The 27,908-nt window shown below is 41.9% G+C and overlaps 1 long non-coding RNA gene across 1 annotated transcript in view; it reads left to right on the top strand.

Annotated features, from left to right (window-relative positions):
• LOC148776305 (uncharacterized) overlaps window positions 1–18,929 on the top strand; it is a 28,339-nt gene extending 9,410 nt beyond the window's left edge. Inside the window, exon 3 of the long non-coding RNA XR_016038409.1 lies at window positions 18,796–18,929. This is a non-coding gene — a long non-coding RNA (uncharacterized LOC148776305). The remainder of the gene's footprint in view (window positions 1–18,795) is intronic.
• The last annotated feature ends 8,979 nt before the right edge of the window (window positions 18,930–27,908 follow it).

The raw sequence follows: 27,908 nt of genomic DNA, 5'->3' as shown, positions 1-27,908 counted from the left end.
TGGTATCTCAGTTCATTTGCTGTAATGATGGGGTTTTTTTGTCTTTTTGCTTTCTTGGGTCCACTACTTCTGATAAATCCACAGCTCCAGGCAATATATTGGCAGCAGTTTTATCCAGCTCCCTTTCACGGGGCTGGGAAAAGTTAAGTGACAAATCATCACTGGTTACCCAGAGCAGAGATTTTCTGAAACTCAGGATTTTCACTGGTAAAGCAGAGAGTGTCCTGGAGAAACCAGGATGGTTGGTGTGTTCCAGTTCCTGGCTTTGAGAACAATGCTAGCTTCGGTCTCTGTCTTGACTAGAGCATTTTAGCCTTGGTGTTCCACCAGAGCTGAATTTCCCTTTGCCACCAGCTGTTTCAAGGCCTTGATGGGCTGCAGCTTTAGCTCAGCTCACTGCCTTGCATTTCTGTTGTGTTTCTAGTGCACAAAGATGTTTATCTCATTTTTTTGAGACCAGCAATGACCTTTGGCTTTCTGTTTTTCTATTTTATCTGCATTATCGTGCGTTTAAAGCATACAGGATGAACTGAAGCATGAATTCACTATGCCACCTGACTGGAAATTCCACTGATTCTTTTTCAATTTGGTACTGACTTAGTTTAGGAAATAATGTAATGGAATAGCCTGCTTTATTTAGAAGCCATTCCAGTCATTTTGAGGGACCTCAAATCACAGAAATCCAGGTGAATAGTCACTGTCCATATAGTGGCTGTATTCTTTGAGGGCATTGTAACTCAGTACTTAAGTTAGCATAGTACAAAGAAGAAACAGCACTCTAACTTTGCTCCATTCTACTACTTCTGGTTAATGACAATGGGATCAATACTGCTTTACTCTCATCTCCATTTCCACTTTGAATTCTTCTCCATGAATTTCTTATTCATCGCTTCCTGAAGACACGGTAGAAAGAAAGTCAAAGGGAGGTTGAGGCAGTGGTTTCCAACCTCTTTCTTATGCAGCATCCTTCAAACTGGTTTTGGAGAACATGTGGATTTTCAGACCCTTGGACATAACTTTGGTGACCTCCCACATAGTAACTACCCTTGAAATTGGGCAAAAGGAGCAGAATAAGCTTTTTTGCCTATTTGCCTCAAACTATGCTCTGTCTGTATTCTTTTTGATGAGAAGGTTTTTTTTTAAAACAGTTTTCAGCCTTTTGCTCTTCATTCTGTTGACAATGACAGTCCCATTAATTGTCTTGCAGATTTGCACTGTGATTTACAGTAAGCATTTAAACTATTTCTGCTGGATTAATGAGTTTTTGAATATAGAAGTTTTCACATCTCAAACCCAAGTATCTAAATATCATGGAAACAAGCTTCTATCATAGTACAATACTAGTGAAGTAGCAAAAATTATTTCTAGAGCAAAGTAGTTCACACAGCCATCTAACTCCACTTAGAAAAATAGTCCCATTCCCAGCTTTGGCTTCTGTTTTTAATTGAAGTGATAGAAATGTATACGTGGCTGTTCACATTGAAACATTTAAAAATTGGTATCTTTATGAGCTAGTCTATTTTTAACAAAAATAAATATGAGTTAACTGCTCACATGATGGAATTAAATATTTTCTGGGAAGTAATTCAGTGAAGAACAGTGAAGCCTGGCATGCTGCAGTCCATGGGGTTTCAAAGAGTTGGACAAGACTGAGCAGCTGAACAACAACAATTTAGTAAAAACCAAATGATTCAAAAAGTGATCACCTTATTGTTTTATTGAGTTTTTTGTTGTTGTTAAAGAAACTAGTTGGACCACGCCTTTTTGGGTATATTAAAATAACTCCGTAGGTAGCTGGTCCTGGTCTGCAACTCTGATGGGGGTGGAAGGGAATAGAAAAGTTAGAAAATGAAACAGAAAACTATCATTTAGTAATTGAGAACACACACTTATTTAACTAGGACTAAATATTGCCAGAGCCAGTCCTGTGCTAAAATTAGACATTGGGGTTGGTCCAATAGCAGCACAAGTTATAATCCTTTAGAAATCATAGCCTGTTGGTTCAAATCAGGACACTGCAATGTGAGAATATAAAGCACATATGTCAGAAGAGTTACCAACGCTAGAACTACTTCTACCTACAGGTTGGATTTTAATTTTTTCTTTTTTGCTTTTCTTTCATATATGAGAAAACCTCTTGAAAATATTTAATTTCCTCGTGCTCTTGCCCCCTGCATCAAATGTGTGTATACACACACACACTCATGTTTAGGTAGGTCTTGGGAACAGCATACTAGAACCTAAGAAAATTTATGGGAAAGGTAATGTGATATAGTGGAAAGAGAATATATCTTGTAATTAGACATACCTGCCTATGAATCCTAGCTCCATCATACTCTCTGAAACCTTGGAGAAAACAATTTGTATGAACCTCAGATTTTTTTATTTGGATTTTAAAAAATCAGAAAATGTCAGGTGCTGAGAAAATGTTTTCCTCTCTCCCATCTGTACCACCATCAGAGGACATTTAGATACACAGCTAGATAGACAGACTTTTATTAACTTCATATTTATTGTGTGCCAGGCACTGTGGTACATATTATCTCATTTAGTCTTGACACACCCATGAAGTAGTGGAGCTTAAACAGCCCTTATATATGTCTTTAGGCTTTGCTTGCCTAAAGGATCATGCTAGAAAGTGACAGAACCGAGACTAGAGTGCTCCTAACCACTATGATTTCAGCCTCACAAAAAGCAAAAACTTAAAGTGGTCCTATCAGTGAAATGCAGTGAGAAATGTAACAACAAACCAGCAGATTTACCTTTTTTAACCAAATTTAATTTTGATACATGTATTAGTTTGTTAGGGCTGCCATACAAAATACCACTAACTGTGTAGCTTAAACAACAGAAGGTTATTTTCTCACGATTCTGGAGGCTCCAAATCCAAGATGAAGGTGTGTTGGCAAGTTTGATTTCTTTTCATGCCTCTCCCTGGTTGCAGGTGGCTGGCTGCCTTCACTGTGTCCTCACACGATCATCCCTCTATTTGTCTGTGTCCTAACGTACTCTTCTAGTCATTTTGGATTAATGAACCCATTTTGATTTAATTACCCCCTTTAAAGGCCCTGTCTCTAATAGATGTAGAGGTCTATATTCGAGGTCTTTGGGGTTAGAGCTTCAGCATATGAATTTGAAGGAACACAATTCAGCCCCTTCAGTTCAGTTCAGTTCAGTTCAGTCGCTCAGTCGTGTCCGACTCTCCGCGACCCCATGAATCACAGCACGCCAGGCCTCCCTGACCATCACCAACTCCCGGAGTACACTCAAACTCATGTCCACAGAGTCGGTGATGCCATCCAGCCATCTCATTCTCCGTCGTCCCCTTCTCCTTCCGCCCCCAACCTTTCCCAGCATCAGAGTCTTTTCCAGTGAGTCAACTCGTCGCATGAGGTGGCCAAAGTATTGCAGTTTCAGCTTTAGCACAGTCCCTCCAATGAACATCCAGGATTGATCTCCTTTAGAATGGACTTGTTGGATCTTCTTGCAGTCCAAGGGTCTCTCAAGAGTCTTCTCCAACACCACAGTTCAAAAGCATCGATTCTTCGGCGATCAGCTTTCTTCACAGTCCAACTCTCACATCCATACATGACCACGGGAAAAACCATTGCCTTGACTAGACGGACCTTGGTTGGCAAAGTAATGTCTCTGCTTTTTAATATACTATCAAGGTTGGTCATAACTTTCCTTCCAAGGAGCAAGCGTCTTTTAATTTCATGGCTGCAGTCAGCATCTGCAGTGATTTTGGAGCCCAAAAAAATAAAGTCTGACACTGTTTCCACTGTTTTTCCATCTATTTCCCATGAAGTGATGGGACCAGATGCCGTGATCTTTGTTTTCTGAATGTTGAGCTTCAAGCCAACCTTTTCACTCTCCTCTTTCACTTTCCTCAAGAGGCTTTTGAGTTCCTCTTCACTTTCTGCCATAAGGGTAGTGTCATCTGCATATCTGAGGTTATTGATATTTCTCCCAGCAATCTTGATTCCAGCTTGTGCTTCTTCCAGCCCAGTGTTCCTCATGATGTACTCTGCATATAAGTTAAATAAGCAAGGTGACAATATACAGCCTTGACGTACACCTTTTCCTATTTGGAACCAGTCTGTTGTTCCATGTCCAGTTCTAACTGTTGCTTCCTGACCTGCATACAGGTTTCTCAAGAGGCAGGTCAGGTGGTCTGGGATTCCCATCTCTTTCAGAATGCCTCTAACAAGGCATATATCGCAAAAACCATGTGATACCAAATGAAAAAGAAAATAAGCCTGCTCCCCTGAATGTTTGCTATGTGTCAAATATTGTTCAAATATGTGTTTATACATATTTATTTAATCCATACAAGCTAAGTACTATTCTTAGCCCCATTTGGTTCTGAGAGGTTAGGTAGTTTATTAAGTCAGATGCATGTGTTTGTACTAAGTTGCTTCAGTTGTGAAGCAACTCTTTGAGACCCTGTGGAGTCTCAAAGCCCACCAGGCTCCTCTGTCCATGGGATTCTTCAGGCAAGAATACTGGAGTGGGTAGCCATTCCCTTCTCCAGGGGATCTTCCTGACCCAGGGATCGAACATGTGTCTCCTTGTGGCACCTGCATTGCAGGTGGATTCTTTACTGCTGAGCCATCTGGGAAGCCCATCAAGTCACATAACTAGTAAGTAATAGGAGAACATTTGAATCCACAGAGCCTGACACTAGAGTCTGTACTCACACGGCCCCCTCTCAACTAGAAGCATCCTGTTTGGGCCAAAGAAACAGAAAACACAGTAGTATCTATTTGAGGTAAAATGATGATTAAACTTCAAAAGTCGGTATATGTTTAATTAGCAATTACTAGGCTGTCTTACATGAAAGATAGTGAAGCAGCTTTCATTTATTCCGTGGTTATGGCTGAAGTAATAAATCAGTCACTTAGAAAATGGCAAAGAAAAATTCTAAGTTAATTTCTTGCATCCTACTCTATGTAATGAAGGATTAATACAAAGTATTATATTTCTTTTCTAAATCTTCAAAGGCAAATAGTACCCATAATGAAGCATTAATATTTGAAGACCTAGGACACATATGCTTCACTTCTGATTTTTCTCCCATGTGGGCATCATTCCTGCTTCAGTCCATTAACTGAAGCAAGAAAAGAAGCTGAGTTTTCCATGTCTGGAAATGTTGGTCTTAGGGATAGCAATATGCTCCTTGCAGCCACTGAAGTCTGTAAGTCTACAGAAGCAAGAACTTGCAGCCAAACATGACTAGAAAAAGAAATTGTAAACTACCCACTCCCTCCCAGAATCCCCCAGACAGTTAGAAAGGAATGTAGGGCTCCCACTGCACAAAGGAACAGGATTTGAGCTGATTTTGTTGAGTCTCAAAGGACAGTGTTCTTCAGCTCCCATCTGGTTTAAATCCAAAGTGAACAAAAGAATAGACTCAGAGTTAGGAGTCAGATCACTGCTGTGGTACTCTCTTTGCCAGTCATTTTAGTTTGTCAACAGAGGCTTGGCCTTCAAGGTGCTTACAGTTCGGTGATGAGGATGGGGGAGGTTACAGAGTTGTGATAATGAGTGTTTACAGAGCACCACAGTCAAGTTCCAAGTTGAACATAATCCATATGAAAACAAAGACTGGAGATACTTGTCACAGCAGCGCAGGATTTTAGAGGCCACTGCTGACTGGAGTTATCAAGGCAGACTCGATGGAGAAAAGTTGAGTGTTGAGATGGGCCTCGAAAGTAGGATTTGCTGGGTGGGGGGAAGTGAAGGTGTGTTAGAGGATTCAGTAGCAGCTGGGGCACAAAGGCAGGAGTGAGGGAGACAGGCAGGACAACAAAGAAACTTCGTCCCTGGAACAGACAGATTTGGGGGAGTTATGGGAAATATTTTAGGATTAAACAGGCTGGGGTCAGATGATGAATATGACTCATGCTGGAGGTCAGCACTGTTATTCTGTTAGTTGAATTGCCAACTGAAATTATCTCAGTTCTCTGAACATGTTAGTTAGAACACGTCTCAAGAGAACAGAGTGCTTTGCCCGTACTATATAAAAAAGATAATGAATAAGAACCTACTGTAGAGCCCAAGGAACTCTTCTCAGTACTCTGTAATGACCTGTATGAGAAAAGACTCTTAAAAGAAAGAGTGGATATGTGTATGTGTCTAACTGATTCACTTTGCTGTACCACAGAAACTAACAGCATTGTAAAACTCAACTGTACTCCAATAAAAGTAATAATGAAAAAAGAACTAAGAGCTTTGCATTTAGTGGCATGTTTGTTATCCTTAAGGCTGCTCAGACTGCAACATGCTCTGTGGACCACTGTCCCTCCAGATTTGTGTCATGCCTAATTGAGCTGGGAGGTGGTGCACCTGTTAGCTCTAGGCCTCCACAGACTCAGCCTGGCAGGAGACCTTGGAGCAGCTCACGTGGTTCTAAGTGCCCAGCTGGAGTCAGGAGGAGGGTGCCACTGCCCCAGGAAGCCACATAGCCTCAGAAATGGCTTCTCCTTTTTTGAATCAATGAGATACGCATTCTTGTCTGCATTTTATTAACCTTCAGGGGGGAGAACTCTAGGGAATTCTGAGCTCTCCACTTCCCTTCCTACCTCCAAGGCTGTCTTGTAGTAGAAATTTTATTCTCACAGACCTTTGAGTTCTGACTCGCCTGTGTGATGTTAGACAAACTACTAAGTTTTTTGAGCTCATTATATTTTTTAAATCTGTAAGATAGCCCAGTAACTATGAGGTTACTCTTCATTCTCTTCCTCTTTTGTGACTTCTCTCAGTTGCTGACATTTTGGAAGAACATCTTTTTCTGATCATAAATGTGCTCAGCTATCAAGGAGGTAAAAACTCTACCATTCAGGACACTTAGGGAGCCTGAAGGAAACACGGGGGTGGGTGGAGTTGGCCTGCCCCTCCCCACCTCCCAACCCTGTATTTATTTCCTCAGGATAGGATTTCAAGTCAACCGGAGCCACTCCTCAGGATAGCACAGAGCTCAACAGGATCCAGAGTGCTTGGAAATCATCTCAGAGTAGAGGGATCAACTATCTTTATTTGTATTGAGTTTAAACGAAGAAACAATGGCCTAAAGCCATTATGTGGCCTAAAGCATATAAAAATTAAGGTTACATGTGACAAAGCATTTTATGAGTTCAGAAACAGTTGGGCAAGGCCATAAACTATCGTATTACTAAATTGCTACCATTTCTAAGGTTCAAGGCTCCAACTACAAGTTTGTCCTTAGAAATTGCAATGTGCTCTTGATAATTTGAGTGTACCCAATTGTGCTTCCAGCTAAGAAGCACGTAGGGTTTGCTGGTTAGTATTTTGCCTATATTTGAATCCTAAAAATAACCTCCTCATGAGAACAGGATGAGCTTTGTGAAGATTATATTCCAGTTGGTTAGAAATGGAAGGCACATTTTTCCCATTGCCTCTTGCCTTTCATTTCTAAACACATTTGTCTCTGCTCTGAAGCAGAGGAGACTATGGGAGCAGCTGCAGTGAGCAGCTGTAGAATCTTCTGTCATCTGCTCTCTGGCTTTTCAGACTTTGTCCCATCCTTTGCTCCCAGTTGTCCTTTTCTTTCTTTTTAAAATCACCTGCCCTCCTCAGGTCCGGGCCCTGTCCCTGCAGTGCTTTTAGGGGATTTTTGCCTGGAGTCCCCCTCGCTTTTACCATTCTTTATGGTTAAAAAAAAAAAAAATCACTAGTGAAAACATTTTTATCTTACAAAAAACCACTGGAAGGGGGGAAAAGTCTGTCAGCCAATACAGAGCTGCTTGCTGCTGCCCCCACCATTGCTGCTTGTCATGTTTGGCGGGGATCTTTTCCGTGGGCTGCCATTTCAGTACAACATAAAACTCTAATTTTACATTTGCATGCAGAGGCCAGATGCTGATGACTCTGTGAGGGGAAGCCCTCCCCAGGATTACCTTGAGAGAGATGATTTATTCATCCTCTGCACAGTCATCAGCTCTCCCAGAGGCCCTTCCCCGCCAACTCTACACAGAGTGCCCGGGGACTGTCGGAGCCCCTCCCAGCAGCCCTCTTGGCGCACAACAAGCCATGACAACCAGCAGCAATTGAACATTTTTTTTTTCCTTCCTAATGTGTCGTTAGTTGAGCATAAGCTTCTCTCTAAGGTCGCTTATGCGAGCTAGTGCAGGACAAGTGTCTTCGCATAATATGTCAATGTAATTTATGTTCCATGGCTTTTAGGGATGATCTGACTCTTCTCAACTGGTCCTTTGAATGTTGTTTGATTTTGAACACTTAGAAAATGGGCTTGCATTCCTTTTCTCCTTTTGAAAAAGCTATTATGTGGTTTTGAAACATGCCTATTTTAGATTCCACATAATGTATCATCTGAATACTAATTTAAAACAAAATTTTGTTTCATATTTCTGATTTATAACATATTACATGCACCAAGCACAGAAAGCAGGTAAAAACGAATTATATGTTTTAGTTTACTATGTTGGCAACAGAGAAGGCTTCCTGAAAAAAACAATATAAATCATCTTTTACCACTGCTCTCTGAATATTTGGGAGTTAATGAAATAAAAATTGTATCTGTCGGAACTGCCAGTAATATCTTCAGTTTTCACCAACTGCACTTCCCTTCTCTCCCTCCATATCTTTAGACTCAGGGAAGAGCAACACAGGTTGCACAATAAAAAACGAAAGTGAAAGAAAAGAAAGAATTTGTAAAGTTTCTTTTGGTGTGTAAGAGAATGGATCCTAGCGTGAACAACATGTAAGCACGTGGACAAAGCACACCCAAAATAAGGCAGTGCACACGCACCAGACTACATGTGTGGCTGTGTGTGCGCCTGTGCATGTGCCAAACCACCCATTTTCTCACATAAGTATAGCAGTTTCACTACCTCTAGGTAAATATAGTAATTCTTTATGTGAAAAAGAAAATCCGACACTAAACTGCCTTTGTAAGTATCACAAAAAACACTAAGTGTATCTTTATTTAGGAATGTAAAAATAATGTGCTTGGAAATGCCAGCTAACTAGTGAAGTGAAAGTCGCTCAGTCATGTCTGACTCTTTGCAACCCCATGGACTGTAGCCTGCCAGGCTCCTCTGTCCATGGAATTCTCTAGGCCAGACTACTGGAGTGGGTAGCCATTTCCTACTCCAGGGGAATCTTCCCAACCCAGGGATCAAACTGGGTCTCCTGCATTGCAGGTGGATTCTTTACTGTCTGAGCCACCAGGGAAGAGCTGCGAGTAAATAATACTTTGTGAAGAATAGATAAGACACTAGCACAGTTAAACCTCAGTTGGCCTGGGCCAAATATGAAAATGCAGAATCACAGAAGGAGCCAGCAGGATTTGATTAAGCTTCTATAAATCAAGTCTTAGAGGCATGAATCTCCTTGGTAACATCCTGGGTCAAGTGGTCATCTGCCCTGGTTTTAAATACTTCTGGTGTAAAGATACTCATTACTTCCAGTGCAACCAGCCTCCAGTTCTTTATTTTTTTTTGCTTATTATTTACACAAAACGCTTTTTTAAAAAGTGAAAGGTCTAGGGAGCTATACGTAGAAAGCAACAGTGAAAAGAGTAGGCAGGGGTGAGGATGGGGAAGCCTCCAGTTCTTATTTAGGAACAATAAAGTTATCTGTACCTATATACGTTCATTTGGTTTCTCCTTCTTCCCCTTCAACCCACAAAAAACACATCTAATCCCTCCTTCAATCCTTCAAATATTTGAAAACAACCATCATGACTCATAACTATCCTGTGATTGACCTGGATGGTCTCCTAAACCCGTCAACCGGGATCTTTGTCCATCCACACCACTCAGAAGCTGAAAGATCTCCATCCCCAAAGTAGATGGGTGGTGGTGACTTCTCAGATGACCAGTCTGTGATGTGATTATTCTGTGTTGATGAGTTACTGATAAAGACCCTCAAGCCAGAGAGGGAATATCCTAAACCGAGAGAGTCCAGGAAAGAGCCCGAGTCTTAATAAAGGTGATGGCAGCAAGGCCCTGTAGTATTTCACCTGTGCCAAAAAAAACCCCGAAAAAACCCAAAGCTATTACTTCACATCACTGACATTCAACCAAGCCTGTAACTTTGGAGTTAGGACCTTGAGCTCCATTTGTACCACCAGCTGGTTGCGTTCCCTGTAGAATTACTGCCCACCTTTCCAGAGTTGTCTCTGTGATATTCAGAGGCACATGTTGCATTTCTGCCTAGAAATGTGCCCCCTACCCCGACTCCTGGCCTCAGTTTAGATGTCATTTCCCCAGGGACACTTCCCTGACTCTCATCCCTACCCCAACCTGAGATGGCCTCTGTCTTCCACTGTACCCTATGCTCTGTTGTAACCTCACTTCCTTGTGTTTTAATACTGCATTCACTTGTCTGTGCCCACTGTCCTGGAAGGTCTTTAAAGCTGAGGACTCAGGCCTGGTCTCCATCTCTTAGCTCAGTGCCTGGTGCCTACCAGAATCTAGAAAATATGTTGAAAAAAAAAAAGAAGAAAGGAAAGAAAAGACTAAAAGGGAGAAGACAAAATGAGGAAGTTGGGGTATATTATCTATCTAGATTCTTAAAGCTGCTGCTGCTGCTAAGTCGCTTCAGTCGTGTCCAACTCTGTGCGACCCCATAGATGGCAGCCCACCAGGCTCCCCCGTCCCTGATTCTTATAGCTAAAACTCTGAAATTCCTTGGGGGTTATTTTTGTTTGTTTAAAATATTTATTTGGCTGTGGCATGAAGGCTTTTAGTTGTGCCATGTGGGATCCAGCTCCCTGACTAGGGGTTGAACCTGGGTCCCCTGCACCAGGAGTGTGGAGTCCTGACCACCAGGGAAGTCCCTACAATTCCTTGTTCTTAAGTTCCATCTTTAAAGTCAACCTCAGGCTTTTAGAAATTCAGATTTTTCTCTAGTAGGAGGGTAAGTTTCAAGTGATTACACCAAATTTGAAAAGCTATGAATATTTATATGTGTAATACAATTTTAGGACTGAGATTTAAAGTTCATTTAACATGCCCAAACTTTGTATTGTGAGGAAACTGAGGCACAATGAGATTAAGTTATTTGTCCATACCCACCTTGTTAGAGGAAAACCTGGTTTCAGACACTGATCTTGGTCTCTGCTGGGCTGCACCCGCCAGCCCTTCAAGTCTTGTCCAGCCTCCAAGACTGAAGAGAGGGCCCAGAGACAGCAATAGGGACATCATGGTTTATTGGATAGGCGGAACTTACACAAAGGAGCCCGGAGTGACACCCCACCATGTGTGGCAGATGGTGGGTAGGACATTACAGCAGTCTTCACGACTCAGCAAGAGAGAAGAAGGCTACCATTTATAGGGGGAATTGACATCAAGTGGGCTCACCAGTTACCATAGACTGTTTAAGTGCTATAATTAAGCAGATTATACAGTCATGTGAGAGAAACAGGCACTGGTCAAGCGAGGGATGTACAGAGCAAGAGAACAGCCATCTTGAATGGCCTAACCATACAGCCCCCAAACCAGGATGGCTGATCTCCAGTCTTCCTTTTTGAAAGAGCTGCTACAAACCTAGCTACAAATGGAAGTGACAGATGTTTCCTCCTTTACGTTATGATTATATCAATGTACACAAGTTTATGGCTGTAAATTAAACTTTGAGAAATACCCTTCTCTGCTTCTAGACAAACTAATGAAAATTAGGTCTTTTCACCCAGGAATGTGGGAGGATGTTAACATGCTTCACCAGGTGACTCCTGTACGTTGTTTGCTAAACAGAGTTGCAGTCATATGAATTGCTTTCAGCCAGGTTCAGTACCAAAGCTCAATGTTCTGTTGTCAAGCCATAGGGTAGTAATGCCATGAGACCAGCTTCTTGGCGAGTAGCCCTGAGGTGCAGCTGTAAGGTGACCCAGTGCAGGCTTGAGGCCAGAGCTCAGTGCCAGAAACTTGAGCCAAACACTGGAACTAATTCCCAGGGCACTGAATTGGTTGCAATTAAAATTTTAGATGAAAAGATTTTTTGTTTACTCTAAAAGAACCACTTCATTTTATAAGCTCATAGGAAAGTTAGATGCTTTGCCATTATACATGAAATATTTTCCAGAGGCCAAATCTTTGAAAAAGAAGAGGAGGAAGAAAGAGGAGAAAAAGAAAACTTTAGATTATTTAAGAAGTCATGAAAATATTTCTTGAAAGCAACATCTTTCATTAGATATGCTAACTGAAGAACCTTTCTTTTTCTGACTTGGGGTATGCTGTGAAAGTTGTAAGACAGAGTTAGAGTAGAAGTGTTAGAGTAGTGGTCAAGGCGATGGTAATGATTGAACCAAACTCTGGACCCATACAGGTCTGAATTAGGCACACAGCCCCACCACTTCCTAGCAGCTGACCTTGAGTAATATACTTAAGCCTGGAGACTGTGTCATGTATTGGGGTTAGTAACTCTTCCTCTCCTGGGTAGTGTGGACGGGGCTCAGATGCTGCTGCTCCTCTCGTGTCAGCCTCGGGTGCAGGTCCTCACCTCACTGATGAGACAAGAAGAAGCTGCTGAGATTCCAGTAGTTTTAAGCCACCAGCTTTAAGCTGTGGCAGAAGTCCATCATGAACACTCACTCATTCAGCAGTTGTTGGATCAAGACATACAAATTGGTTTAATTCTTAGGAAACTGCTCATCAGGGCAAAGAGGAAAAAGAAGAGTGGTTGTCATGTTCCTGATAGGTACTCCATGTCTTGCTCTCCACTTGACTTATTAGTCAGGTGGCCTTGGACAGATCACTTATCCTCTCTGAGCCTTGGTCTCGCCCCAGCTCCCCATCTAGAGGTTGGGGATGATAACACAGACCACACGGTATGGTTGTGAGGTGATGCAGTGTGCGTAAGCCACTCTGGCAACACAGAAGATGTTCAGGAACCTTTACCTTCTATCTGATCACGTGCAACACGTCCATGTTTAGGAATGCCCTTTCAATAACCCCTGGGGGGCAAAGAGCGAGATCATTCCACAGTGATAACTCATGGTATTCTATATACTCTGCCCTTGCTTATATTCAGGTTTTGGAAAACACGTGCCATATTTACTTAAGAAGCTTCCGCACCTCTTTGTAGCTATTAAAAGACCAGGGTGGAAAGGGAAAATCAGAAGTTGTCCCTGATTTATCTGTGGCTGAAGGAGGAACTAGGGAGGTCCATCAAGTGTCATTATTTCTTCCTCCAGGTGAACTGATATAGGCTTAGAAAAAAGGCTGCGTCATGGCCTGGGTGGCCAAACCTTGTCCTTTCACTTTCATTATACAGTTATCTGGTGTTTAAAGAGCGGTTTAAAGATGGTTGACAGTCATCATGACAACCAAGAAAAATGTATGTGACCAAAAAAAACTGCGTTTCATTAAACTTGGAAATGAGGAAGTATATGTATAGGATTTAATTATTATTTTTTAGAAATTAAGGAAAATCATCCATTCATTCAACCTTTGAATATTTATCGACAGCTATGATTGTGACAAACACCATTCTAGGTACTGAGGATACAATGATGGCTAAAATAAAAATTCCTGCCTTCTTCAGTTTCTATTTTGGTGGGAGGTGTCGAGAGCAAATGAGATAAATTAGTAAGATATACAGTATACTAGGAAGTAGTTAGTGCTAAGGGGAAAAATAAGGCAGAAAGGGGAACTATAAAATACCAAGAGGAATGTTAGACGGTGTCCAGGGAAAGTCTCATTGATCAGGTGCTTGAAGTGAAGACCCGATGGAACAGACAAGCCAACCTGAGGATGGCTGTGGAACGGCTCTCAGGACAAGGGTCCTGAGATGGGAGGTGCCTCGTGTACCTGAGGAATTCCTGGAGGCCAGAGTGCAAGCTGAGCAGGGAGGGAAAGAGATCAGGTCAGAGCGAAACATGCCAGTTGTATGGGGCCTATGGACATGGTAAGGACGTCAGCTTTCACTGGGAGTAAGAGGAAAAGCTCCAGAGAGTTTGGGCAGAGGAAAGATATTATACAACCATTCTTACTGAGTGCTTACTCTGTTAGATTCTATTTTTTTAATATTTATTTTTATTTATTTGACTGTGGCAGCATACACGGATCTCCGATCTTCATTTTTCGGCATGCAAGCTGTTAGTTGTGGCGTGTGGGATCTAGTACCCTGACCAGAGAGCCAACCCAGGCCCCCTGCATTGGGAGCATGGAGTCTTAGCCACTGGACCATGAGGGAAGTCCCTATTAGATTCTGTTTTAAATGCTTTATTTGTAATCCTGACAATTATCTTATGAAGTAGGACGCACTATCTTCTCATTTTACAACTAAGGAAACGGCCAGAGAGGTTAACTAACTTGCATAAGATCACACAGCTAGCAGGGATGTGGTGAAAATTTAGATCCTGGTCAACTCTTAACCACCTCATTTTCTCCCCAAATGCTTAAGAGATTGAGACTGAGGGTTTTTTTTCTTCTTCTTCTTTATATCTGTATTTCCAGAGCACACTAACAATGAAATCACTTCATACTCATTCATAGAGAACTTCTTTGCTCAAACTGATAAATATTCCCAATATTCTCCTTTATGATTCCAAGTTTTTTTTTTTAAAGCATTCAAATTAGCATACTAACAAGCATCTTGACATGTCTTGCTTTAATTATGCAGACAGCGACTCCTTTTTTTGCTTCTAATGTAAAGGTTGATTGGGAAAATTTTTATTTTATTGCTTATGATCTTACCCTAGTGCTACCTAAATCACTGCTTTATGATTTGGCATCTATAATTTATCATTTTCCTCTGCTATTAGATGAAATGCCCTTTAAAGCATTCCATAACAAGGTGAACACAAGTCAAGCTTGCAAAGTTCTGGAAAAAAGAATTGCAAAGAATCATTAAAGAATAATGACAGTTGATTTAAGCGGCATACAATATCAGGGCTGCCCAGTTTAACAAATATAATTATTCCAAGTCATTTTCAGAAGGCCTCTACATTTCAGCATCTAATTTTCATCATCTTTTAAGGAATAACAACAGAAATACCTTACTATTATAAAGACTCTAAAAGCTGACTTTTTATTTCATTTCTCTGGATTTCACTAAAGCTAAGCATGAAACAATAGACAGTTTAAAATATAGGAAACCCAGGTTCCTTTTACTATTGTGTGGCTTTAACATTCTACTGCTGTAGCCAAGAGTCCTTGGCTTCTGGGGCCAACTGCCTTTTGCATGCTGATTTTGCAGAGAGAGTCTCTCAGGAGTTATTACTTTTGAGTAGTATCTACAATGACTTCAGTCTCTGCAGGAAGTGGAAGGCAGCAGAGTTTGGGAATGAAAACACTGAGGGAAAAAATCTCTCCCGATAGAATCGTCAACTCAATCTAATTTTAGGTTTCAGGCAGACCATATAGCTGTACCTTCAGCTACCTGCAAACATATGTGTCTCAAGTGCCCTCACTGAAGGGCTACAACCAGGACTTAAACAAAAATAATGAAGTTTTCTATCATAATATATTTTAGTAAACTAGGTGATGTGTGAGTGTGTGTGTGGGTGTGAGTGCACACACACATGCCGGCAAACCATGTACGTGTACGCCACATTCAAATATTGACAGCATTCAGAATAAGGGGAGATGGCCCAGAAGGGTTTCTTTCTATTTTTCATCAACTCTAATTTTTTCTTTCCAATGCTTCACAACCAAAAGGACTAGTAGTCCCAGGCTCAAGACCTCAGAAACCATATTATTGAATTATGTGAAACAGGAACTTGAGACATTTTTAGAAATCATTTTTATGTGGTAGCTATTTTAATATTGAAACAACTAAATCAAAGCTAACAAAGTTCTTTTGGGAGGAAATGGTTAAAGGGGCACGTCTTTCCTTTTCTAAGAGGAAAACCACAGCAAGGAATTCCAATTAGGAATAAATTAAAGAGCACTACACTTTTCTGGAAGGGTCAGGAAGTCAAACTCTTGGCCTTGAGCTGCTTCTCACCCCCACCCCAGCTGACCCTGGGAACCAGTCACTCCCCGCCTCTGTGTGAACTCAACAGTGGCTGCCAAGTCTTGCCATTCCTCTGCAGAAAAGAGCCAGGGATTTTCACCAGAGGCCTCCTGCCAGCATCAGAGTCAGGGAGGTAGCCGAGGTGCCAGGGGGCTTTCTGGAGTGCCCCGATGCCAGCTTTCTGTCCACAAAGGACAATTCACTAAACTCGCTAAAGCCAGATCTGACATTTTTAAAAAGTCTCCGAAATAAGCCTCATATGCTGTTTCGCTACTAGAAGACTGGGCTCTCATTTCCTAGATTATATTTTCTTAAATATAATTTCCTTAAATTCGGCAGCACTTTTAATCCATGACACTTGCTGGTAGGCAAGAAAAACAATTCTGCTGTCTTCACAATTGATTTAAAGCTTACAGATATGACATCTCCATACATTTTGTTGTGGCTAATTGCCTTATACTAACATCTGAGTAATGTGTGTGTGTGTGTGTGTGTATGAATATCGGTGTCATACTCAGTTGTGTCCAACTCTTTGAGACCCTATTAGACTGTAGCCCACCAGATTTTCTGTCCATGGGATTTTTCAGGCATGAATACTGGAGTGGGTTGCTATTTCTTCCTCCATATATATATATATATAAATGTTCTTTAGGTAACCTGTGTAACTGACATATGGCTACTTGGGAAATTGGGGCTAAAAGTGAGGTACCCCAAACAGCTGAGTTTGATCAAGATGCCATGCGCTCTTGACCTCTGTAATATGCTATTTTGCTCTTTTGACAGCATTCCAAATCTACTTGTCCTTCCAGGTCTATCTCAGTTCCTGCTTTCAGCTCAAATCCTTGCCTGACCATTTAAATTCTCATTGAGACCTCCCCTCTGGCACCACCTAAAGCCCTATCATCTTTGCTGCTACTGTGGCATTTGGATATGTCATCGTACACCATCATTTACTCACCAGCTTCCCAGGGCTGTGTGCTCTCTCTTCAGCTCCCTGCACAGTGCTTAGCCTGATGCTCAGCCCATGGGGATGCTCTGTGGTACAAGTGAAGTGAACTGACTTACAGCCTTTCTCGTCATTCCCCCAATGCTCATATCTAGGACTAAAATTTGCATGATTGCTCTTTATTTCCCCATTCATTGTCCCTTGGTAACCCAGAAGCATCTAGAATGAGCTGCAAGTTAGACCACTCCTGGAATAGATTGTGTCTTTTTGGCTTGGATGTCACTGTTCCATACAATGCATGGAAATGGGAGACAAGTTACATCCCTTATGACTGCAGTCAGTGAAAATAAAGAAGAAAATAATGGAGCAGAGAAAGAAAATATAGGAAAGAGTGAGGGAGAAAGAGATGGGGAAGAGGCAAAAAAAAAAAACCAGCCCACAATCCTACTGGATGATGTAAATACATTTCCTCTTTTAACGACAAAACATAAAGACTCCTTGCAAGTGCATTTCATGGGTGATTACTTGAACATCTTAATCATGTTTGCTCTTTGGGAAAATTGTATGCAGAAACCACTGCCTTTCCATTTTGAATTAAAAATAAACTGGAAAGGCAGTTCCTCTGGGAGAAAGGAAAAGCAAAACCCCGGAACACTGGTGCACTGTATGCGGCAGTAAGAAATGACAACTCGGAATCAGGCAGAGTTCTCTCTTCTGTGATCAGCTTGCTCTGCCCTCAATGAGTCCAAGAGATTTCGCATTTTATAGGTTGAGCTTCCCACTGGCAGCAACTGAAGCAGTTCATTATGCACATCTGTCACGTGATCCACTTCATCAACCAAATGGAACTGGGAGAATAAGTCACCCTAACAAGATCCTTCAGTACACTCTTAAAAACTACTTACAGATGTACTCTTCCTCTGAGGGGATACAATGGGTTTCCTTGTACGGTGCCACACGATACAGGAAATGCATTATCTCCATCCAAATTCAGGCGTACCAGGAGGAAGCCTGAAAAGAAAGCAGCTCACAAAAGCACACACAGCTTTTGCAAAAGTCCTGAGAGGGGCTCATACACCAATTTATGATAACGGCAGATAAAATCTCAAGCCTGTGAAGCTCAGTTCATTACAAATGCTAATGTCCACATGGGGAAAGGAAACCACATCAGCACTCAGCATCGACACAAATGCTGCTAATGCTTTTATTTATGGTTGTCGCTGGGTCCCCTCAGCAGTATGCCAGATCTCCATTTGTGTGGTAACTTTAACTACTTTATGTGCCTCCGCGACTCACTGTGTTATATGCCCACAGGCGATTTGTGCTTTCAAACTGTGTCTGGTGAGGCGAGCAGCCACACTGCTAATCTTGAATCAGGAACCATCTTGTTCCCATTCAGATCACGTCGAACGAACACTTTTGTGGACACATGCAGGAATAGTTAACACCTGCCATTGTGAAATCTTCCTGTTTCAGTTGGGGTGATCAATTCATCATTCATTCAGTCAGGCAACAGATATTTATTGAATACCTACCACATGCCAGGCACTGTTTTGGGCCCTGGAGATATAATAGTGAACAGAGCCCTACCATCAAAAAGATTACATTTTAGAGGGGGATAGGAAGAGACAGCAAATAAATATGGAATGTGTCAGAGTATTTCAGTCAGGATAAGCTAGTTGTTTTGTGGTTTTAAACAAGCCAAGTTCGATGGCTTAAAAAAAAAAAAGTTTATATCCCTCACTTACACAGTGTGTTCATCATGGACTCAATGGGCATGAGTTTGAATAAACTCTAGGAGATAGTGAAGGACAGGAAGCCTGGCATGCTGCAGACCATGAGGTCACAAAGAGTCAGACAGGACTTAGTGACTAAAGAACAACAACATGGTGTGTTCATTGCAGGGCAGCCGGGGGCTCAGCTCCATGCACCTTCACTCTGGGACCCAGGCTGCCTGGAGAAGCCCCATGTGGAGCACGGCCGATGTCTGTGGGAGAGAGAGGAGACAGAGCAGTGAACTCCGCACTGGCTTCCTCCTGAAAGCCACACATGGCCCTTCCCCTCACACAGCGCGGGAGAGAGCAGGGTACGTGGCTGCACCCAATTTCAGCAGGTGAGGAAGAGCAACCACATGATGTGTTTAGGAAAATCAGATGCACTCCGTGGTCAGAACTGTCCCAGTGATCATGACTGCAAGGAGGGGGATAAAAAAGCAAAGCAAAGGAGAAGGTATCTGGGGAGGTGGTCTCTACTTGATAGAGGTGATTGGAAACGGTCTGCCTGATGTGGTGACATCCAAGGAAAGACCTCTAGAGAGAGAGTGGGGGTGGCTTCCTGCAAAGGATATAGCAAGGGCACAGGGTGCCTGGCGTGTTGGAGGAGCAGCAAGGAAGTCTGGATGTTGGAGTGGAGTGAGCAAGAGGCAAGCTGGAGAAAAGTAGGTCAGAGAAGTAAGAGCAAGTTGTGGGACACAAGCCAGCACCTTGCTGTAAGGGCTGTGGCTATTGTAGGGTGCTGTAAAGAGGTGATCTGACTGAGGTTTTGAAACGATCCTGTCGCCAATGTAAGGGTTGAAGCAGGGAGGAGTTGAGAGGCTCTTGCAATAAACCAAATAAGGCTAGAGGGGGGCCAGTGCTCAGGTTCTGGATGTAGTTTGAAGGTAGAACCAACAGAATTTGCCAGTGTATTGCTGGAAGAGAAAGAGAGGATTCGAGGTTGACAAGAACGGTTTGTTTCTTCTAGTAATCCCCGGATACACATAAGGACTATTCACGTGACTTTTGAGAATCTTTTTGAATTAGGCAAAATCATGTAACATACAACATCTCCCTGCAAATGAGTTGAGAGTTGAACAGCCAACTGGAGCTATGAATGCTGGGCAGTCAGCTTGATTCATAGACCAGCTGAGGGACTTCTCTCCCTCACTGGCCCAGTATCCAATCTCTCTTAAAGTTGTGATCCACATTCCTTTGTAAAACCAGAGATGTAAGCTTCCTAATTACAAGCAAAACAGGGGCTGTGACTGAGTCACCCCAACCTCATCCCAGCCCTCCATTCCTCTGTGAACCTCAGATATCACCACCAAGAAACTAAGCCATATAACACACGATCTATCCTCAATAGATGCTGGTATAGTGATGTGTCACCAATTCTCCTAAAAATAGGTTGAACAGAAATCTTAATAAATACAATAAAGAACACAGGGTTTCTGAATAGTGTTTCCCCACTTTATGCTCACCCTGTCTTCCTGTCACGTGGCTCGCCTCCTCACCACCACCTGTTAAATGGCCACAACAGCCCCCTAACTCCAATCTCTCAGGTCTTCTCCAGTTTAGAAGACCACAAGTTGAATGCCAAGTTTGCCGACTGTAATGGAATCAATAAGTAAAAGTGTTTTTTAAAACAAATTTATAATCAAAAGTATTTGTATTTGTAATCAAAAGTATTGGTTCATTTTAAAAAAATCTTCTTAAACTCCTACTATGTGCCACCTCCTCTTTTAAGCACTGGAGGCACAGCTATGCATAGAACATGTAAGTAATTTATCGTTGAAAACGAGGAAAGCATGGAAGAGTATTAAGAAAAGATAAACTTGCCACTAACTCACAGCTGAAACATCTTAGTATGTAACACTGCTAGTAACATCTTGGTGCCTAGTCTTTTTCTAAGCATACATATTATTCCTTCTTGCTTTCTGAATAAAATTTACAACTTTAGACTTATGCAGTACATTTCTTTCTTTAAAATTTTTTCTTACAAAAATAAATCATAGCAGATGCTCAGTAAGTATTTGTTGAATGAATGAAAGAATTAATTATAGAAACTTAGTAGAATACAGAAAAGCAAAAAATCAAAAATGAATGTCACCAATAATACCACTGTGTGTGTGTGTGTAGTCTCTCGGTCGTGTCCGACTCTTTGCGACCCAGTGGACTGTAGCCCACCAGGCTCCTCTGTCCGTGGGATTCTCCAGGCAAGAGTACTGAAGTGGGTTGCCATTTCCTTCTCCAGGGGATCTTCCCAACTCAGGGATCGAACCCAGGTCTCCCGCATCGTAGGCAGATGCTTTACCCTCTGAGCCATCAGGGAAGCCCTAATAATACCACGACTAAGAGATAACACCACTATTAGCAGTTTGGGTTGTTCAGTATGGTTTCAAATAACCAACATAGTTTTTGACATCGCTTCACAATAAATGAATATTTTGTAAAGGACAGCTTTCTCTTTTTTACTCATTATAAAAGAAACCATGCCATTGTAGATATTTTGTAAAATACTGAAAACCACAAAAGGAAAAACTAGAGAATGCTGCTTGTTAGCATTCTCCAATCTTTTTGGAAATTTTTTTTCCTTGTTTTTTTTTTTGAGCAGTAGAGTAGATTAGTTAAGAGCCTGGTCAAGTTACTCAGCCTCTCTGAGCCTCAGATTCCTCATCTGCAAAATGATACTAGTAATATCCACTCTGTAAAACTGGTGTGAAATTTAAATGAGATAAAATATACAAACTGCTTAGTTCAACATCTTACACATACTAAGTGCTCAATATGGGAACTCTTAGCATTTTGCAAGATATTCCTACAGAGTTGGTCAGACTTCATACACGCATTTTTTATCCTATTTTTTTTTAAAAAGAAACAACATTCCTCAGTCTCATTAAATTTTAAATTTTGAGACAATCTCACATTTTCAGAAAAGTTGCAAGTACAAAGACCTTTTCTCCCCCTGAAACATTTGCAAGGAAGCTGTTGATCTGATTCCTCCGTCACTCTTGAATATCATAGTGCATGTTGACTCAGGCATTCCCCTACAATCCCAGTGCAAACAGCAAAGTTAGGAAATTAGCATTGGTACATTGGGATCTAGCCCTAAAACTCCAGCAGTCAAGTTTCTCCATGGCTCAGTGACATACTTTGTAAAAAGGATTCCAGTTCTGAACCATACCATGCAACTATTCCCCACGTCTCCTAGTCTCCTTCAGTCTGGACTGGTTCTTTCCTCCATCTTCCCTTGACTTTAATCTTTGACACTTTGAAAGAATATAGGCCAGTTATTTCATGGAGTGTCCCTCAACTTGTATGTGACGTTTTCTCACAATTGTGTCTTTATCAGCAGTACCACACAGAAGTGATGCTATGTTCTCTGCTTATTGTATCTTACTAGGTAACATACCTGCTTTGTACAACAACCTGTGCTGGACCACTGGACCACCTTCCTACACAGATATGCATCTCACCCACCTGGGCTCTGAAAAATCCTCTTCAGCCTGCCTGGATGCCAACATCTTGCACTAGGCTATCCCTTTGCAAGAACACTCCCCTCGCCCCACATGAGCTCTGAAACCTCCTGCTGGGCTATCCCTCCCACCCTCAATCCTCAGCCCACCTGGGATCCCATGCTGGGCCACCCTCTCAGCCTGCTGTGGCTCTGAGGCTGAGCTGAGCCGAGCCTCTGTAGGAGTGGCCCTCTCCTCCTGCGTGCTTTTCTGGTGCTCTCATTCTATAAAGATTTATATTATCTGTGAATAATCAAAGTGTTTCCTCAAACCAGAGGTCTGTGTATGTATTATTGATGATCCATTGGTAATAACTTATTTTTATTTCAATGATGATCTAAAAAAACTTACATCATAAAATATAAGTGTATCTGGGATGTTCATTTTACAACCACATTTGGTGTTGGTGCTTTGTATTTAAAATTGTGTTGGTACCACATGATTATTAATGTGGCAATATTTAACTTTTAAAGTGTCGGTAGTATTTAGATTGGCATTTCTGGCATCAAAATACAACAACCATCTTGATTTCTGTTTAATAAAAATTATATTGAGTTATCCTACCAATTAAAAAGCTAAAACTGCTCTTTTTCAGTGATGAGATTTGTGTCTTCTTTTATTTAATAAATTAATTTTGACTTTCCATCATAAAAATAACCATGCTACTTTAATTGTCACAGGCTAATGAGAAAAGAACGAGGCTGACTGACTTCATACACAAATGATACGTTATGCAAAGTGAAGGCCAAATGAATCATGGCACCACTACAAAGGAAGCTTTACAGAAATTCAGATAAAGGAAAGTGGAGAGAAAATTGAGTCATTACAGGTCTCTTGTATCATAGGTTGAACTCAAAAGAAGCTAGGCAAAATAGCCATTCTATTCAGATTACTGGCAGATGTGTTTGTGTGTGTTGTGTTTATTTATATGACATATCAGCTTGCAAATATTCTTTGTGAAGAACTTTTTTTAGGAGCATTAAAAAATAATTATCAATATTATATTTTGGAGAAAACCGTTTTTAGATGGATTGGACCAAGTAAAATAATCAACTGATGGTTTCAAATGAGTAACCTGATAGAAGGAAAAATTATAGTAATGATAATGAATCAAAGGACCATCCATTCTGCTCAAAATCAAATATTTAAGTCAACAACTGAGACACAAAATGCATAAAAACATCATATTACACTTTTATAATTATGTGTATAAACTAATTAAATCCAACATTGACAACTTACTTCAGCAAAATTTTACTAATGTTTTTTATTTTAATTTATTCTGATGATCTTGTTTACATCTAACTTGCTAAAAAAGTTTTCTTTTTGGCAGCACCATACTGCTTCTGGGATCTTAGTGGGGAGGATGGGAGGGTTGAATCCATGCCCCCTGCAGTGCAAGTGCAGAGTCCTAACCCCTGGACTGCCAGGGAATTCCCTCTAACTTGTTAAATTTGATTTTTTTCTGGTAGTTTGTTTTAACTGTGGTTGAAAAGACCCCACATAATACAAAATTTACCATCTTAACCATGTTTAAGTGTCCAGCTTGTTAGCATTGAATGACCTCACACGTTGTGTCCTACAAATGGCTAGAACGTTTTCACTCTGTGTTCTTATAGTTTTTAAAGAGATAGGTGTAAAAAGCACTTATATCTATATATTGGCACATATTTAAGGAACAATATGTTCCTTAAATGAAAATTACTTAAATCAGCATGGGGGAGTTCTCAGGAGAACTTTTTCCTTTTGGAAATAAAAGGAGGAAGTCTAAGAAATGCTAATCAACGGACAGGGAGTCCTGGCGTGCTGCAGTCCATGGGGTCACAAAGAGTCCAGCACCACTGACAGGACTGAGCTGAGCAACTGAACTGAATCAACATGGTGACTATCTTTCAATCTAAATGCTTGCTGCACCCCACCCCCACTTTCCTCCCTGGCTGGATAGTTCACAGCAGGCTCTGAAGAGAAGGTGGTGATCCCTCATTTCTTGGAAAAGCAGAGCCAAAGGAAAGCATAGCAGTTTTCCCAATCCAAATACAAAACTTCCTTTTTTAAGTAATAGGTATCATGTGAACACAAAACTGCCTTTCAAATTATTTTTTAAAATAGTTTCAAATCCATTATCCTATCTTTGAGGCCCCATTATGAATCTCTAAAGTTAGTTTCCTTTCATTCAAACCTCTTGCCAAGTTTGACATGTTATACCTCTCATCATCCAAGCCAGTGCTGCTGGCGCCCTGCTCCTTAGCAAGATGCTGGAGGGAAGAAGTCTGTCTCCAGATGCCGTGGTTGTTCTGGGTCTGCTGTGAGCTTCTCTGAAAACCTAGATGGAAGGATCTTACCTGGCGGTCTAGTGGTCATTGGGGGTTGAGGGGAGGCTGACTTTGATCCCTACTCAAGGAACTAGATCGTGTGTGTGCGTGTGTGTTGCTCACTTGTGTCTGACTCTCTGAGACTCCATGGACTGTAACCCACCAGGCTCCTCTGTCCATGGAACCCACCAGGCTCCTCTGTCCATGGAATTCTCCAGGCAAGAATACTGGAGTGGGTAGCCTTTCCCTTCTCCAGGGGATCTTCCTGACCCAGGGATTGAACCTAGGTTTCCTGTGTTACAGGTAGATTCTTTACTATCTGAGCCACCAGGAAAGCTCAGATCCCACATGCCACAACTAAAAGTCCCACTTGCTGCAGCTAAAGATCCCATGTACCACAGCTAAGACCTGGCCCAGTCAAATAAATAAATATATAAAAAAAAAAGCTAAATGAAAGTTTTCAACTTAGAAGCTCATAAGCTGACTTCTCCTGAGGCTTCATTTTTAAACTGAAAGTTTGATGTTAGGATTTGCCATTTGACTTTTTAGAAATAAGAAAAGATTCAAAGTTCCCATAAATAATCATTCATTATGAGGTAGAAAGCAAGAAGGAAAGGGCAAGAAATGAAGGATTATTATTTACTACATGCCAGGAACTGTTCTATGATATTGGTATCATCCATCTTCCCTTATCCTGATAACCTCCCTAGGAGTTGTTCTGTTGTCCCCATTACAATGGCTGAGACTCTGAGAGGTAAAATAACTTGTGTCTAAGAACACACAACTTGTAAGTGAATCAAGATTCAAACTCAGGTGTGTCTGATTACCACTCACTCAAGTACAAAACAAGTCAAGACACATCACAGACCAAGCTGGTCAGTGTTTTCTGCCACAGATGTTGTTTGAGCATGTTAGACAATGCCTGTAATTCATGGAGAGAACTGTCCATTCCAGCACGTTATCATTCTCTGCTCTCTGGCTCAGTTACTTGTATATTTAGCTGATAGGATCAACTTCAAACATTCTCTACGCCCTACCCAACAGAGTGCATGAACCCCTTCGCTCTGTCTAAGGTGATCCCAGCACCAGCTAGGTCTCTCCCCCAACCCCCAGATGTAAATAGCACTTCCTCACCTTGCCACTACCTACAGTGTTGCCTGGCCCTCCTTGAGGCACGTGTCTAGGCTGCTCTTTACAGAGGACTGATATATGCCCTGTGGGCTGCACTGTCATTTATTGGCTTAATGTGCACTCTGCGATGCATTTTTATACCTTCCCATTTCTTACATTCTGTCTCCTAACTCAGATCTCATTTACATGGTGATTTCTAGGAACTCTGAATATTATAATCTAAAAGGTGTATGTGTTTAAGAGGAGTGAGGACATCTCCTATTTATTAGGAAAAATCTTCAATCTCACACTTCTTTGAATATCTGAACCTTGAAACTGCATAAATGAGAGTTCAGTCCCCAGTCATATGAGGACCAGGGAAAAGGGACCAGTTGGCCCAACTTGCTCAGCTTCTACTGTATGCTGCCTTGGGTTTTCTCTTCTCACAGGATGGCCTAGCTCCTCAGTTAGATTTTGAATAGTTGGAGGGCAACAGCATGTCTCACCGATCCTTGTGCCAAGCAGAGCCCCCTGCACATAGTAGGCATTTAATAAATAATTGGAGGTTGGTTGCCAATCTATGACTGCTGCTTAAACCTCCCCATCCCCCCACCACACCCTTGACCCTTCTGGTTTAGCTTTTGCCGGACAGTTTCATTAGAAATGGTAACATGATGCATCAGAACGTTCACGCTCACACTGGGTTATCAGAGACTTCTGCTTTGTGTGCCTTTTCAAAGAATAAGTATATGCTGGTATCCAAAGACCTAGTTTAGAATCTTGAATTTCAAAAGTTTGAATGTGGGAAGGCCCAGCCCATCCACTTTGGAATGCCCCCACACCCTTAGGCCTACCTCACAGCATGGTTTAATGCCTGGCCTTGGTGATACCACTTTGCCTGAAAGGGTCTGTGCATGAAGTGCATGAAATCATTTCCACACTGGCACCATAGCTTAAATCCATTCTTCAGGCCATTTTTTCTTACTTAAAGATCAGGCGATGCATGGAGGGGCAGCCGGGGATAGGTCTCTACAGAGGGGCAGGAGCTGATGTGGGCCATCTTATTTGAGGAAAGAAAGAAGCAGGGGGTGCAGGGTAGTGCTGTGGAGCAGTAACTGCTGCCTGAGAGTTTTGGACACAGCTGGTGGCACAATTCTTCTTGGGTTGGATGTTTTGCCCAAACCTAGTGTAAAACTGAACTTCCCTGGAGGCTCAGATGGTAAAGAATCTGCCTGCAGTGCAGAAGACCCAGGTTCGATCCCTGGGTTGGGAAGATCTCCTAGGGAAGGGAATGACAACCCACTCCAGTATCCTTGCCTGGAGAATTCCGTGGACAGAGGAGTCTGGTGGGCACAAACAGGCCCATGGGGTGGGCACACAGAGGAGTCCATGGGGTCACAAAGAGTCAGACACGACTGAGCAACAAACTTCACTTTCAGTATAGAATTGTCCCTGTCCTAAGAGCCTGTTATGAAACCCTTGAGCATCTTGTTTGAAACTCAGTTTGAAGCCAGAGTGGAAGTTTTCCTTTAGTCACGAAGTGAGAGCAATGAAAATAGGACCATCCTGCTGTGTTGGTTTTGGCTTTGGAACAATACAGTGTCAACGTTTCTTTCTGATTTAGGAGGGTTTTACAAAATCTCCATATTTTGTGTACATGTTGGACATGAGAATCTGTCACCTCAGACCCCACCTCAGATGGATTTAAAGCTCAGAGAAACAGCAGCTCTCTGCAAGTTTCTGAGTAACTGAACTTTGTTATAGCAACAGACTGGGAGATAGAATCAGTTAATCCCTGAACTCAAGGAGCCCTTGGCCCATATCCCAGCTAATGCGAGATGCTGAAAACTGGTCGGGTCCCAGACTCACCTAAACACATTTCTCCTCTCCCTGGAAGATTGCAGCTTTTGACCCCCGCCAGTATGAGAGCCCCACCTCCCCATCACACTGTTGAACGCGTGAGCAGGCGGATTTCTGGGCCAGGCATCACCTGGAAGGTGGCAAAGGCCAGACAGTTACCTGTAGCCCAGCTGCTGCTCAGAGATGAGGCTGGCGGCCAAGCCGAGTGCCAGCTTTTCAAAAACAGCCCTTTTGATAATACTGATTACATTTCCCTCACCAGAGCCTTGGGCTGATTGAGCAACAGCCAGCTTCTCCCGGTAACAAAGAGGAGGGGAAAGTAATCCAAACACAGGTTTTATTATAAAAACCTGGGAGTGAGAGAAGTCTGTTTATTCTGTAAGATAACACACCTGCTCAGGGCCCCGGAGGCTCATTTCCATCAGTTGCCATGGCAAACTCGTTATACTTCAAGGCCATGTGG

The sequence above is a fragment of the Moschus berezovskii genome, chromosome 10, assembly GCF_049115385.1.
Source record: "Moschus berezovskii isolate FMDL1 chromosome 10, NW_MosBer_1.0, whole genome shotgun sequence".
In the NCBI taxonomy this organism is placed as follows: Eukaryota; Metazoa; Chordata; class Mammalia; order Artiodactyla; family Moschidae; genus Moschus; species Moschus berezovskii.
The sequence above is the reverse complement of the archived record's forward strand: the minus strand, read 5'-3'. Positions and strand labels throughout refer to the sequence as shown.